At 44.8% G+C, this 14,773-nt stretch overlaps 1 long non-coding RNA gene across 1 annotated transcript; it reads right to left on the bottom strand.

Annotated features, from left to right (window-relative positions):
• Positions 1-213: 213 nt before the first annotated feature.
• On the bottom strand, positions 214-14,318 carry LOC103097761 (uncharacterized). The gene is made up of 4 exons (XR_008916021.1): positions 10,618-14,318; positions 8,154-8,534; positions 3,401-7,487; positions 214-457 (listed from the first exon to the last, which is right to left on the bottom strand). It is a non-coding gene; the product is annotated as an uncharacterized LOC103097761 (long non-coding RNA).
• Between the last annotated feature and the right edge of the window lie 455 nt (positions 14,319-14,773).

The following is a 14,773-nucleotide window of genomic DNA, read 5'->3' as shown; positions in this document are numbered from 1 at the left end:
AAGGCTTATGGTATGATCCCACCCATGGCTGCCAAGAACACCCCCCTCTGCACCCTTCAGCAGGAGCCAGAGGCTGCAATCAGTCAGTCTCAGGATTCATGAGAGCAATGCTTCTCCATGTTTGTTTCTCTGCCCAGCTTTCCTCTCTCCTTCTGTCAAGTGTGCAGAGACAATGAATAATTGCATCCTCAGATAAATTAGCCACTGAGCAAGCAATGTCCCAAGGAGCTAAATAAGACACAGATGTGCCAAGGATCCCCATTATACACAAGAACCACTTGCAGTTAGAAAAATATTTAAATATGAAATTTGAATCACCATAGAAAATGGCGCTCTTCCTGGCCCCGCGCACTCTTTGTGTGGCCTTTGGCGGCCGAAGTCATAGCCCTTCTCCTCCTGAGAAGCACCATCTGGCAGGCTCCCTCTGTTTCTCTGCCTCCTCAGAAAAGCAGGCTGCCTGCAGGAAGAAGAGCTTCGAGTAATTAAATAATTCCGGAGGACAGATTTGAAAACATGTATTCCAAAAGTGTTTTCTTCAGTCGAGAGTAATAAGTCTTTCTCACAGAGAATAATAGCTTGTGATGTTCTAATTTGGCAAAGTCTGTTTCCTTGGAGTCCATCTGTTGAGACGGTGAGGCTGGTGGCCCCAGAAACTCAGGACTCTTGTTCTGTGTCCCAGTTTCACCCCATCCCCCCCATCCATTCTCAAATGGGGCAAAGGCAAACCTGATGGGCAGAAGAAGTCGTCTTTGTCAGCCATAAGGACTTAGAAAGAAACAGCTTCTCCTGCCATCAGGTTTTGGCTGGGTCATTCGCTTTAGATAATGGCTCTGGAAGGGACTTTCTATAGGCCATTGGAGCCACGGATCCTACACTGTGTCCTAGAATCAGAGTCACCTAGTTCCGCCTCCTCATTTAGCCGATGAAAGGGAAGGTGTGTCAAGGTCAATAGAAGAGCCCAGCTTTCAAGGCACACACTGGCCCATGTGCACGTACTCAATCATCCACAAGGCTTCCCAGACGGGGCCAGCCTCGTTTTGAGCATCTCCAGAGATGGATCTTCTCCAAGTTCCCATAAAAGGCAACCCTTGACGAAGGTCAAGAAACTTGACTTTGGATCCTGGGAAAATTCTAAGCACGTTATTAAAGTGATGGTTCATGAACACATAGAAAGGGAAGCAGGGACCAAAAAGCCCCAGGCTTGTGTTTATGACAAGGTTTCCAAATGGGTAGATCAAGGGAATACTGTACATTGAGTTTCTTGTTGGCCTCAATTTTAGTCAATCATTTAATAAAATAGTTCATGCTTTAGTTTGAATGTTTCGAAAGACCTGGCTTGCCCAGAATGGGCTTAACACCAGGGAATACTAAGGATCTTTGCAGATCTTGTGGAAAATATAGATATCGAGTTTAGGAGTCAGTCCAACTAGATGGATTCAGGACAAATTAAATGTCATAATCAAAGAGAAATCATTAACGGTACAATGCCCATAGTCAGGGCGCTCTCCAATGGAGGAATGCCACAGGGGTCTGAATGTCTCCAGCCTGCTCTACTTTTTATTTTAATGGTAGCATCATCATATACTCTCATTAATTGCCTCTGGCTTTACAAATGAGTTTTTATTGATTTCTTAGGTTCTATATCACCAGAATTTCCCCAATATCTCTCCTCGTCCTCCCAGAGAAACAACCACGTAACAAATATTATTTTAAGCCCTTACCTTCTATCTTAGAATCAGTACTAAGAATTGGTTTCAAGACAGGAGAGCAATAAGGACTGGGGTTAAGTGACTTGCCAGGGTCTCTGGTTAGATTTGAACCTAGAACTTCTTATCCCTAGGCTTGGTTCTCTATCCACTCAGTCACTAACTGCCCCACATATCCTATTTTTTAAATAAAAAGTAAACACAGTATATTTTCCAGTCATCTTAGCTTAATCTATTCTTAAAGCAAACATTAACCACCATCTCTTGTCCTCTTACCTTCAATCCCACCTTTTTCACTTCCCCCTCATCTGCCTTTTGTTGTTCAATCATATCTGACTCTATGATTCCAGTTGCAGTTTTCTCTGCAAGGATATTGGAGTAGTTTACCATTTCCTTCTTTAGCTCATTTTACATGCAGGGAAACTTAGGAAAATAGGGTGAAGTGAGTTGCCCAGGGTCACAAGACAGTAACTGGCCGAGGCCAAATTTGAACTCAGATCTTCCTAATTCCAGGCCCAGTGTTCTATCTCCATGCCTACATTTACTTATGACATTTTTCTTATAATTCATTTTTCTTTCTTGCTTTTATCCATTTATTTAATTCTTCCCTGTTCTTTTTCTCTCGGTTGTTTTCAAGTAGACTCTCCCTTTCTTTCCTCCCTAAATTATCTTGCAACTTAGTTTTCTTAAATTTCCCATTCTGCACCTTGGTTTTCCCCCAAAGGGATTATTTATCTTCATTGTGTATCTTCCCATATGTTTATTCTAGGCTTTTATTCTTTGATTCATGGCCCTTATATTTATTTGGTCTTTATTCAGTCCATGTCTTCCTCGTGGAATTAAATTATTTTTTGAGGTATATATTTTGGGTTCCATCTTTTAAAGAGTTTTCATTATTCCCTTATACAAGGTTGAGAAAATATTGCTACATGATATAAATTTCCAAAATTTCCCAATTGTGCAATTTATTATTGACCTTTGCCTTTCCCCTTGGACAGTCCTTCCCCCCACCCCCTCCTATTTATCTCAGAATTTCCTCCTTAGACCTATGCACCTTCCTACTCCTTAGGCTTTCAATTGTCCATAGAAGCTCTGATTTTCCTTCTTCTGAGACAGTCAGTGGTCTCTCTAAGTATCAAATCCATTCAGATTAGACTTAGTGGAAATTTCCTATTTCCTTTTATGGAATGTTTCCCTTTTCTTATAGGAGGATCCCTCAGTTGTACCTCTTCCTAACACTGAGATACATTTTTCTTCTTTTTCCCCCCTTTTCAATCCATCCCTTCCCCTCTTTACCCTTTCTCTCATAGATAGAATATCTTCTTTTTATTTATTTATTTTTAAACCCTTACCTTCCATCTTGGAATCAATACTGTGTATTGGTTCTAAGGCAGAAGAGTGGTAAGGGCTAGGCAATGGGTTAAGTGACTTGCCCAGGATCACACAGCTAGGAAGTGTATGAATCCAGATTGGAACCCAGGACCTCCTATCTTTAGGCCTGGCTCTCAATCCACTGAGCCACCCAGCTGCCCCCAGGGTATCTTCTTCTTGAGAAATTACAGGAATTATTTTTCCTTCATCATTAGATTTTGGATCAATTAGGGCACATTATTTTCCCCTCCTATATCTCCCCCAAAAATTTATGTGGCCCCCAACAAATTTTGTAAATTAGTACCACAAAAATATTGCTTCACCTGTAGATGGAATCTTTCAAGGTTAAGCTGTGATGCTTTAGATCTGTTTCTGCACCATTCCTTCTCTTTGGCTTTGGCTTTTACCCTGTCTTCTCACAAAGATTTAGAATGAAATCTCTTAATGGTCTCTATTGTTAAATTGTCCTTAGTTGATCTCTTTGTTTAATATTCTTACATGTCTGTTTTATTGGTTGTTTGAGAAGCAAATAACTTCTTCATATTTTATATTCTTTCAATGAATGTTTCAAATGCTTCTTTATTATTGAACTTACTTTTTTCATTTATGGTTAGGCTCAGCTTTGCGGGCTAAGTCATGTTGGGCTATATCTTGAGTTCTTTTGCTCTCCAGAATACATTATTCCATTCTCTCCTTGGGTTTCTGGTGGATGTGGAGTAATCTTCTATTATTCACATTTCCATTCCTTTTATTTGAAAGTCTTTCTCATTTGCAAAATATGTTGCTCTTCAGCATTGTTCAATTTAATCATTAGGTGTCTTGGACTTTAGTGTATAGGGTTTCTTTCTGGAGATGATTTGTTTATCCTTTCAACTGGCCCTTTATTTTCTGTCTTCAAAAATTCTGGGCAGTTTTCTCATAATATTTCTTGCATTATGGTATTCAAAATTTGCTTTTTTGTTTTTCAATTCTGTTCTTTTGTGAGATCTATAATTGGTATGTTGTCTCTTTACATACAGTCCTTGAGATCATTATGTTTAAGGTATTTTCTTTTAATTTGTTTTTTTTTTGTTTTCCTTTTTCCTGGTTGTCCTTCACTTCCACATATTTTTACTTAAAATCAGTTGTTTTCTCTTTTTTTTGGTGAGACTTGCTACAAGAGAATAATATTTTTGTTTTTCTATTCTGGCAATTATTTCCTCTGTGCAGTTCATAAGTTCTGCTTTCATAATTCTCATTTCTCCTTTGAACCATTCAGCACCAGTACACAGGGGTTCCATGCTCTCTTGGGAATGTACACATTTCTGCTCTTTGGAGTTTGCACTGTGGGTAAGGACACATAATTGAAATGGAGACGTGATTTCTGTTGAAAGCACATGAGTTGACTTGTATAATGCTGTTGTTGGGAATGTGAGGTAGGGTTCAGGGAAGGGATTCCAGATAAGCACTCATCAGGAATTTGGGATTATTGGCCATCTTGGTTGTTAGTTCATTGACTTTTTGCCTGTTTTGGATTGTTGGTGACCTAAACCATGGAAACAACTGAAATATCTTTATCCCTGGTGTATATTCCTATTTTAGAGAAGTTTGAAAAACTGTGAAAATTGAAAGAAATGTCTAGTTCTCTAATTGTCTCTTCTCTTTACTCCCATTTTCTACTCTTTTTGTTAAAAAAAACTAGTCATAATTTTGTCAGTTGTTAGAAAAGAGTGTAGAGGCTGCCACCTTCCCTATCTGACTTTCCATGGTTCCTTGGCAGTATTCAAGCATGTATCCTGGCCTTCTAGCATGATCTGTGCTTTTTTGGTGGTTCCCTATCTGCCAGAGTGGGAGCTTCCTGAGGTCAGGGATCTTGGTTGCTCTAAACTTTGCATCTTCCCCATAAATGGACAGAAAGCTGTGAACACAGGATGCATGCCTCATAGATGTGTTCTAAACAAATTGGGCAGTGACAGTCCCACATATGCCCTATAGTGACTGAGTAGAGCATCAGAGTGTACAGCAGGCAGGTAGACATAGCTTCAGATCTTCTGACCTTCCATCTCATGCTGTGGGCAGACTTAGCTTGGGGACTTGCTGTCCTATTCAATAAGCTTCAGAAACCTGGAATTTGCTCAGTCCAGAAGGCAGTCTTTATTGAGAGAATTAGGAGTTAAGCAACTGGGCTCCAGAACAAAAGTTGTTGTAGTCTCTCGATAACCGAGGATGACAATTGTCTTTGTGCGTTTTTGTGCACAAAGACACTTGTGCATGAAGATTTAAGTGGAAAAGTCAATGCACAGTGACAGTCCCACTCTCTGGGCGTTGGAAGCCTGGGTCCAGTGGCACGTTACACCTGGAGACTTCCTCAGCTGCATTGGATGGCTGTGTTGTCTTTTGTGCTCCAACACGTCCTGAGCACTCCACAGTGCTTTGCTGCGTTGCCCTCTCAGCCGTTGAACCTTCTTGTTGGTTTCTTCCGTCTGTTCCGCCAAAGCAGTCTTCACATGGTTCACCAGGGGTCGACGACCCAATGGCTACCCTCACAAGGTTTAGCCGGCTTGTCGAAGCTGTTGCCCGGGGTGTGGCCACTGCTGCATGCTAGCAGCTACTGGGAGCCACAAGTGAGAGCTGGGTGTCAGGTGAGGGTCAGTCGCTGGAGAGCTGCCCTAGGAGGGCACGACAAGCCCTCCATACCAGAGATACTACCCCTCCCTAAGCACCCCATACACCCCAGAACAAAAGAAAGGCCTAGCAAATCCCTTCTCCCCACAACTTTTCCCACTGTTTGCTGAGGGATTCACTTAGGATTTCACCAAAAACTTCCATTAAAGAAATTAAATTGGGGAAGTCACATACAGAAAATTGCCCTTCCATTAATGGGTGAAGGATTCCCAGAGGCATTTGTACAGATGAGAGAACTTTGTTTGTTCTCTGCTAATCCTCCCTGGGACCAAAACAAGAATGCCAGTTGGAGTCCCTGGGCATGAGATGCCATCAAAGCCATCAGAGAAGAAGGCTGAGGAGAAGTGACACTTTGGTTCTTGCCTGGCTGGTCCATCCATCATTCGGACGTGGGCCTTCCTGGGTAACCAAACAAGCCAGGCAGGCAGTTCACAGACACCAACCTCAGCAGTTGCCGAGTCCTATTTTGTCACAAATGCTGGACTCCTGTATTCCAAGCCCCAGGCTCTTGTGGAGCCAAGTATGATTAGTCTGGAATGTGAACCCACTTCCTCACTTGCCAGGTCAGTAGCTGGAAGACTCAAAATAATCAACTTGCCTTGAATCCCATTTCCACTCTCTGGTCACTGTGGGGGAGGTGGAGGAAGCAGAGGGGCTGGTCATTACCTTGAAGAACAGGACCCCTAAAGTGGAGCACATCAGCTGGCTGTAGGCTAAAGAAAGACATCTGGTCAACACCCCTCGATACAGTTCAGGCTGGGGAGTTTTCACTGTTTGCTTGGGCTCTCAACAAATTCTTCACAGAGGAGGGAGAAACTGAGCCAGATCCAGAAGGATTGTAGCAAGATTGTAGGGAAATGTGCAAAAGAGGAGAAAGGATAGACTTTGAGAAGGGGTCTTACCGGCAAATGGGGCTGACAGAAGCCCTGGGCTATGAGACTGTCGGTTCTTTTCATTCAAATGGGAACGTTTGCTTGGGATGAAGGCAGGTGAAAGCAGACCTTGAGAATTTGTGCACTGGCCATTCTGTGTTGGTAGAGATGGTCTAAATGGCTCTCAGAGAGTCGATAATGGACACGATTGTCAAAGCTAAAGGAGCTTGTTAAGTGAGGGGCACTGTGTCTGCCTCTGGCAGTGTCATTGGGTGGAAAGCCTACCTTCTTTGACCTTTGTGCTTTCAGACTACACGTGTGGACCCCCAGGACTTATTTGGAGATAATGTCTATGCTGAAGGTCTACACATGAACAAGTTCATTCCAAAAGGCATGGGAGAAAGACTTTTCTATTTATATTTTGACATGGACACTCATGTGACTGGGACAGAGTGTGTAGAAGGGAATGGTAGGAGCTGCTCCATATCCCCAATTCCTTTGATTTACTTTGTATGTATTGTGAATGTACTTAAGCATGTAAATGGGTGAGTGACAGGATAATAGAGAGGACAAAAACTGGCCTTTGAAGCTGGAAGACTTCAGATGGACTTGGACCTTTGTCACACAAGGGCTATATGACCCTAGACAAGTCCTTTAGCTTCCCAGTGGATTCTGAATTTTATTTTGTCTCCAGGATGCAGAGAAGCTGCTGATTGGCATTAAAAGTAAGACATTTTCCCCTTGAGAATTCCACATAATAGTGAGATTGCAGGTCCCATCAGTCATTCTTCACATGCATCTTGTTTACCCCAAGAGAATGCAGGCTTCTCAAGGGTAGGGCAGACTTTTTAATTGGTCTTTGAATCTCCTGTGCCTGGCAAAGAATATTGAATAAATTCAATAATTTATATTTATTTATAATTTAATATAAGCATATATTACATAACACAACATATAATTCAATAAACAATTGTGGAGTTGATCAAGAGATATGTCTGTAGAGACTGGATTGTCAAGGGCCTTGAATGTCAAACGTCTCAGTGATTGCTTCACCTTCCAAGACCCTACTATAACCATCTTCCTCCACCAGCCCAAAACTTATTATTTGAATGTGATATTGAGAAAGATGCTGCGAACAAGCAAGGGGATGGCAGTGGTGAGGGGAACTGAAGTCTTTTCTCATAATACTACTTCTGGCTGGGGACTCAAGGTCAAAAAAAGCTATTGATTAATTTTGCAGAAGTCTAGTAAACCCTTATTTTTCATTCAGCTGAAAATATGAAGAAATAAACATTCCCCTGGTTCAATATCCTTTACAAACTTACCTGAAGGAAAGCACCCTGTCTGACTTCTCAGGAAACAATGCCCTGTACTAAAATCTCTGTCCTCCTTTCTCCTAGACCTAACCTCTTTGTTTTAGGAGTCAGTTTATAGGGTCAAGAAGGAGACTTGGAGTGCCAGAAAATGGATGAGACAGCCCATGGTCCATTAAGATCATTGTATTCCCCCTTCCCCTAGAGAGGTTAGAATAATAACCTACCTAAGAGAAGGGCCCTCTTTGGCCACAGGTGGCACCTCTTCACTATTTCAGGTGCCAACCAAGTGATAGAAATCTTACAGGCTTCCATTTTCAAGCCATGTCCTCAGCTTTCTCATCCGCATCCCACCAGAACTTTAGACTCCATCCCTGCAATCACCCTGGGGTCTGAGAAATGTCTATCTTGTCCAGAACTGGTCATCTCCATCACTTTGGAGCCACCATTTCCAAACCTTGTTATGGTATGAAGGTCGAGGAATTGTGGGAGATGGGGGCTATGTGTTCCTCCATTCCAGTTTTCTCTATAAGGTTGTCTTCCTCCATGAGAATGTAAAGTCCTTTCAGGTAGGGATTGTCTTGATATCCCAGTTCTCAGCATAGTGCCTGGAACAGAGTTAGAAGATAAATAAATACTGGAACACTCTCCCCTCTAATCTATACCTCCTGGCTTCCCTGCCTCCTTTAGGTCTCAGCTACCTGTGGCAGGACAACTTTGTGATTCCTCTCAGTACAAGTGTTTTCCCTTCTAAGAAAGTTTTTTTGTCTACCCCCCTCTGTCTCTCTCTGTCTCTGTCTCTGTCTCTCTCTGTCTCTGTCTCTCTCTATCTCTGTCTCTCTCTGTCTCTCTCTGTCCCTGTCTCTGTCTCTCTGTCTCTCTCTCTGTCTCTCTCTGTCTCTCTCTCTCTCTCTCTCTCTTTCTCTCTCTGTTTCTGTCTTTCTCTATCTCTATCTCTGTCTCTCCCTCTGTCTCTGTAGTATATAAATAAATGGTAGATATAAATAAATAAATAGCTAAGATGATAGGTTGATAAACAATGTATGTGGTTCTTGGCATGTTGTCACATTAGAATGTGAGTTCCTTTGGGTGACTTACTAGTTTTGACTTTGCATCCTCAATTCTTAGCACAGTTCTTAGTACACCGTAAGTGTTTAATAAATGCTTGTTGATTTTTGATTTGACCTTATCATTCATTCTTTCATGCATCAACTACAAAATCTGAAGTTTGGAAGGGACCTGCAGGGTGCCAGCTAGTCCAAATTGTCCCCAGAGAAGCATGCCTCCTTTGCCCAATCAACCCATCTATGAGCATTTATTTAGTACCTGCTACATGCCAGGTGCCATTCTACATGCTGGAAATACAAAGGCAAAGGTGAGGGAGTTCCTTCCTTAAGAAGCACACATAGTAATGCGGGGAGCAACAGGAAAATCTGTAATTGTCAATACAAAATGTATCTGCTATCAGTTCTAGAGGGGCCGGGGGAGCACTCTGGACCAGGGGTATCTGGAAAAGCTCGATGCGGAAGACAGAGCTGGAGCTGAGCTTTGCAGGAGGCTTTCGAGGGATCCTGAAAGGCAGAGGTGAAGAGGGAGTCCAATCTAAGCCTGAGCAGATGCATGGGGATGGGGAAGGCAATGCCATGGCTGGCTGGACCTTAGGGTTTTCTTAATTCTCAACAGGCTGTCTAGAGCCAAACTTTGAAAGACTTGAACTTCCAAGCCAAGATGTTTGACCAAAACAAATGTTTGCCCCTAGAAGCAACAGTCACCCCCTGGAACTCTTTGAGCACGGGGTCATCTGGACATGGAGAAGTGATCTTCTGGCCTCATATTGAAGCTCTTCATTGAGAGGACTCCTCATATACCCCAAGACAGCCCAGCCCACCTAGAACAGTTCTCCCCTTTCCTAGAACAGTGCTTGAATTTGCTCTTGGAAAATGTGCAACCACTGTCCCATGTTCTACCTTTCAGGAACAAGTAGAACAAGAGAAGTCCTTCCATTTCTTTCAAATACATGGACAAGTATTTGTCTCTCCCTCTCTCCCTCCACTCCCTCACATCTCTTCTCCATGGGAAATGAGCCCAGTTTCTACAAGCACTGCTCCTTCCCCAGCCTGTCACCCCCTCTGGCCACTCTCCAGCTCCTCAGTGTCCTTATCAATGGGGTCCAGAATGGAGCACGACGCTCTTGATGTTGTGTGTTTGTTTGTTTTCAATCAGACTTCCCTCCATGCTGACACGGATCTCTTGGGTGGCGGCCATCCAATGAGTTCTGAATGCATTTCAATGTACAGCTGTCTAGCTCACATCTATCTTTTTCACAAGGACAGCCTGAGACACTGGATCATATCCTTGGCTAAAAGTTACCTGAATCATCACTGGAATATTCCTCGCACTTACGGCTTTAATAACCCAGTTAGACCAGAAAATGAGGTGAATGGGGCCTGCCTGGATCTCTCCTGACCCATATTCTGCACCTATTACCCTCCCCCACTTCCTGTCGGCCACTTTGGCTTAAAGGGTCCTGGGAAGCGGTGACCTTGTCAAGAAGGATCCTACAAAGGCTCCAAGGGGCCATTTACCCCTTCTTGGCTGTAGCCATCCATCCTCAGGGAAATGGGGAGGGGGCAGTGAGGAGAAGCTAAGGGACCTTCTTGCTTTGTCCAGGGGTCCTAGCTTGTGACTCACCCTAGGCAAACACACCACAACGGGGCAGTTCCCTTTAGGGTTCCATTCGGATGACTAAGGCCTTTTGGTTGTTGCTTTGTTTTGATTGAACGATGCCAAGGCTTCTGGGCATTTGAAAGCAGGACTGGGTTGGCTGAACTTGGCTTCCCTCCTCGAGGCAAATCCTCCGCATTGAAGAAGAGAGATCGGTGCGCTGGTTGTAGGTAGGGAGAGAGCAGGATCATGAGACTGGGCCAGGGTTGAGGGGATTTGGCCTGCTGTTTGGCTAGGACACCTTTCCCTGGAAATGGACACAATTACAGAGGACGAGAAATGGGGCCGGGCTTTGTAGGAGGAAATGAGATAATTCCCCAACCAAACAAGCAGGCTCGTCCTGAAAGGAAGCCCATTAAAAATAGACCGAAGCAGTCAGTTAATGGAGGAGAAATTCAATTTGAAAATGAGAGCACATCTTCTGATGGAAAGGGCAGACAGTGGAACCCTGTGCCTAATGAGCTACAGGAGAGAGGCTCAAGTTTAATCTGGATAATTTTCGATAATTGCATCGAAAGCACAGGGCAAAATCATTTCTGCTCCCCCCACCCTGTGTGATACCGGATGGGATAGCGAGAAACCTGTGCTATGATTCTCTTCATCTGTGACTCCATGTCGAATTTGCTTTTGAAAACTCCAGATTCCAAGAGCTGTCTGGAGAAGGGCCTGCCACCCAATCAAAGGCCAAAGGAGCTCTTGGGGCCACCCTCCTCGGTCCATCTTTACCACCAACCCAGGTTCTCGGAGTCATGGATTGCCCACGGGAAGGGACCTTAGAGATGCTCTGATCTGGTCTCTCCTCCTCACTGGAAACATCATGGAGCTGAGGTCTAGAGACATCATGCGATTATCCAGGGTGCTCCTGGGAGTACACATGGCAGCCGGCATTTGAAGCCATGCCTTCTGATTGCTAGTCCAATGATGTTATGGTACTGTATTCATTACATCCTCTAAGACCTGACTCCAAGCTCACCCTCTCCAAGAAGTCTTCCCTGCTTAAATATGCTCAATGGGGGGAGGGGGGAACAGCTAGGTGGCTCAGTGGATGGAGAGCCAGGCCTAGGGACAGGAGGTCCTGGGTTCAAATCTGGCCTCAGACATTTGCTAGGTGACCCTGGCCAAGTCACTTGACCCCCATTGCCTAGTCCTTACCTCTTCTGCCTTGGAGCCAATACACAGTACTGACTCCAAGACGGAAGGTGAGGGTTTAAATAAATAAATAAATAAGTGTGCTCAATGATAATTGCTCATGCCTGCTAAACACTCTACGTTCTCCTCACCCTCAGATTCTCTCAACAACCCGTGAGGAAGTATTCCAGATAGAACGCTCTCCATTTTACAAATGAGGAAATTGAGATTCACAAAGGGGAAGTGATCTGCCCTTGGTCACACAGCTTTGAGGAGCAGAGACAGAACTGGAAGCCAAAGAGACTGCTGGAGGCCTTAGAGCCCAGCGGCCCCTTCCCTGACCCTCTGCTGTCCTCCCATTAGATTCCATGGAAGAGCTGCTTAGGGAGGATCCCAAGTGGCTGCTCCCTGAATGAGTGCCCTCTCCTCATAAAGGCCAGACACCAATGTCCCAGGGACTTTCGGCACGTCAGGTGGTTGAGGCAGCCTTGTGTGGGGGTGGGGTGGAGATGCCCAGCCTGTGCTCTCTGAGTAGCTAAGCAAGAGAAGTCTCAAGTTGGAGGTGGGAAATCCCTGAGAATTGGGACAGTGTACTACTGGGTGCTAGCTCACTGGGCAAGAGGAGCAAGTGCTGTCTGCACATTCCTGGCCAAGTCTCCAGGCCACAGCATCTTCCTCTGTAAGATGGGGGGAGGGACTGGGTGGGCTTCATCATCTCTTCCTGCTTCCTCTTGAACACTTAGAGAACACGTAACCACTTTCTCAGGAGGGAACACACCCCATTCTTGCTCAGCTTTATGAAAATGATGTCGATTTTCATTTTCCTTTCTACTGAGACAGAATCCATCTTTTCCGGAGCTGCACCCCTTGGTTCATGCTCTGCCACCTGGAATTCTAAAGGGTAAATTCTCTTGGGCACTTAGAGATTGTTCCTTAAAGCATTTAAAGTGAATTCACTCCAGTCTGTGGCCAGCTATCCCTCCCCCTCCAGCTCAGTCATTGACTCACCCACCAGTCTTCTCTTCCCAGACTGATCCTAATCCCTTTGGTTGTTCCTGCAAATGGCGCTTTCTTCATCCCAACATCCAGGGTCCTTGGCCTGGATGGACTTCTGACTTTCCAGGTGCCTCTTAATCCCAAACTGGACACATCCAGCCAGACCTGGGCTCCGGAGAGCAGAAGGTCAATCGCTGCTGCTGTGGTGGATGCTCGATCTCTTTAGGTTCTGGATTGCACGGGGGCTTCATCCCACTGGAATTGCTGATGGATCTCCTGGGCCAGTACAGTCATGGAATGGAATGATCAGAACTTTAGTGTCAGAAATATCCTTGGGGGCCACTGGATCCAACATCATTCAAGTGTCAAAACTGACCTGGAGACGGATGAAGTGTGGAGTAAAGGCACAAGGTCTGAACCCTAAGGCCAGGGCTCCTTCCACTGAACCACCCAGAAATTGAAGTGTGTGCAGGTGTCCTTTAACCTTTGCTGGAAGAGGTGGGATTGCCATGGCTTGCTTCTAGTCTTCAACCAAGGGCAGGACACAAATCCCTCTTCTGTTTCATCTTTGTTTTGCGTTTGCTCATCACTGTAATCTCTGAGGACCATTTTGCATCCAGAGACTGTAATCCTTTGTATCACCTTCCCCTGCCAAACTTGTGACCTGGTCGAGTTGGGTCAGTGGCAGCCTCAGCATTTTCTTCTTTGTCATAGTTGTGTACTAATGAATGCAGACATAGCTGGAAGGCTTGTTAACCTGGCAAGAAACACACAAAAAGGGAGGAGAGCTCACTTGGACCCTCAAAGTGGCCTCCCTGAGATTGGCTTTGATCCATTGAATCAGCCATGTTTATGTCACTGGGAGACAAGTGCCAGGCCTGTCTACTCCATCTTCTCCAGGACATGGCCCTCTACCTCTTGAAAAAAGCTATAGGGATGAACAACATAGGGCCCAGGCCCTTCCCCCTTCCCTCCATAGCTATGGCTGCTCTCCCAGATCTGCTCTTGGCCCTCTTGGCCCTCCTCCACTTCTAGAGACTTAAATATTTCTTCTTAAGAAGATGTCTCTCCTCCCTAAAGCTGTTCACTCACACTTGATTCCAAGCTTGGGGAAAAGAAAACTACTTTAATGTCAATTAACTCAATCAGGGTAATACAAAGGAATGGATGACAGGGAAGGAAAGGGAAAGGATAGTGGGGGGAAATGGGGTCCCTGTCTCTATCTAAACCCTTTCCTCCTCCTCAAGTTTGGGGGGAACTTGGGCTTTGGCAACCTGAGCCCCCTGAGAGATAGTCAAATTGACTGACCCTGGGTTTGGCCTCTTGGCCACAGTTCTGACCCAGGCACCAGGAGCAGAGATAAAGTCTGACAGAGATTCAAAATACTTTCTTCAATAGTCTTTTTTCAATTGGGAAATGTTGGGGGGAAGGACTTCCAATCATAAGCAGGAAAAAGTGGGCAACCCTCAGGAGGAAATCCTATTCACCACCTCCCTCTTCAGCGTCTCCAAACTGAGAGACCAACTGCTCTCCAGAAGGGAACTTTCTGCTCCTCAAGATTCCAGCCTCCTGGGGCCCTTCCCCCATCGAGGTGATCAGATCCACCCACTCTTCAGCCTGGCACTTTTCCTTTAGTGCCAGCCTGGGTCATAGGAGCATAAGGGGAGAAAAGGGATAGCAATGGAGAGAGCCCAGAAACCCTTGCTAAAGATTAGGACCTCTTGCGAAAAGAGAAGCTGCCCATCTTAGGGCCAACGGTATTTCTGATCTCTGCTAGGGATCCCAGGGAAAAGGCTAAGAGAAAGAACCATTGGGATGTCAAGGGAGGGAGGGGGTGGTGAGGAAAATAGCTACTGGGAGTGAGATTTCCTTTTCTGATCCATTATGTTCAGTGTCAAAATTGGAAGCTCTTATAGCAAGAGCCATATGGACCTTGGGATGGTAGATAAGGCGATGTCCAGTGAGGTATCCTTGATCCTGATTCGAGTGTTGGAGAACT

The sequence above is a fragment of the Monodelphis domestica genome, chromosome 1, assembly GCF_027887165.1.
Source record: "Monodelphis domestica isolate mMonDom1 chromosome 1, mMonDom1.pri, whole genome shotgun sequence".
In the NCBI taxonomy this organism is placed as follows: Eukaryota; Metazoa; Chordata; class Mammalia; order Didelphimorphia; family Didelphidae; genus Monodelphis; species Monodelphis domestica.
This window is presented reverse-complemented; position numbering and strand designations above follow the sequence as displayed.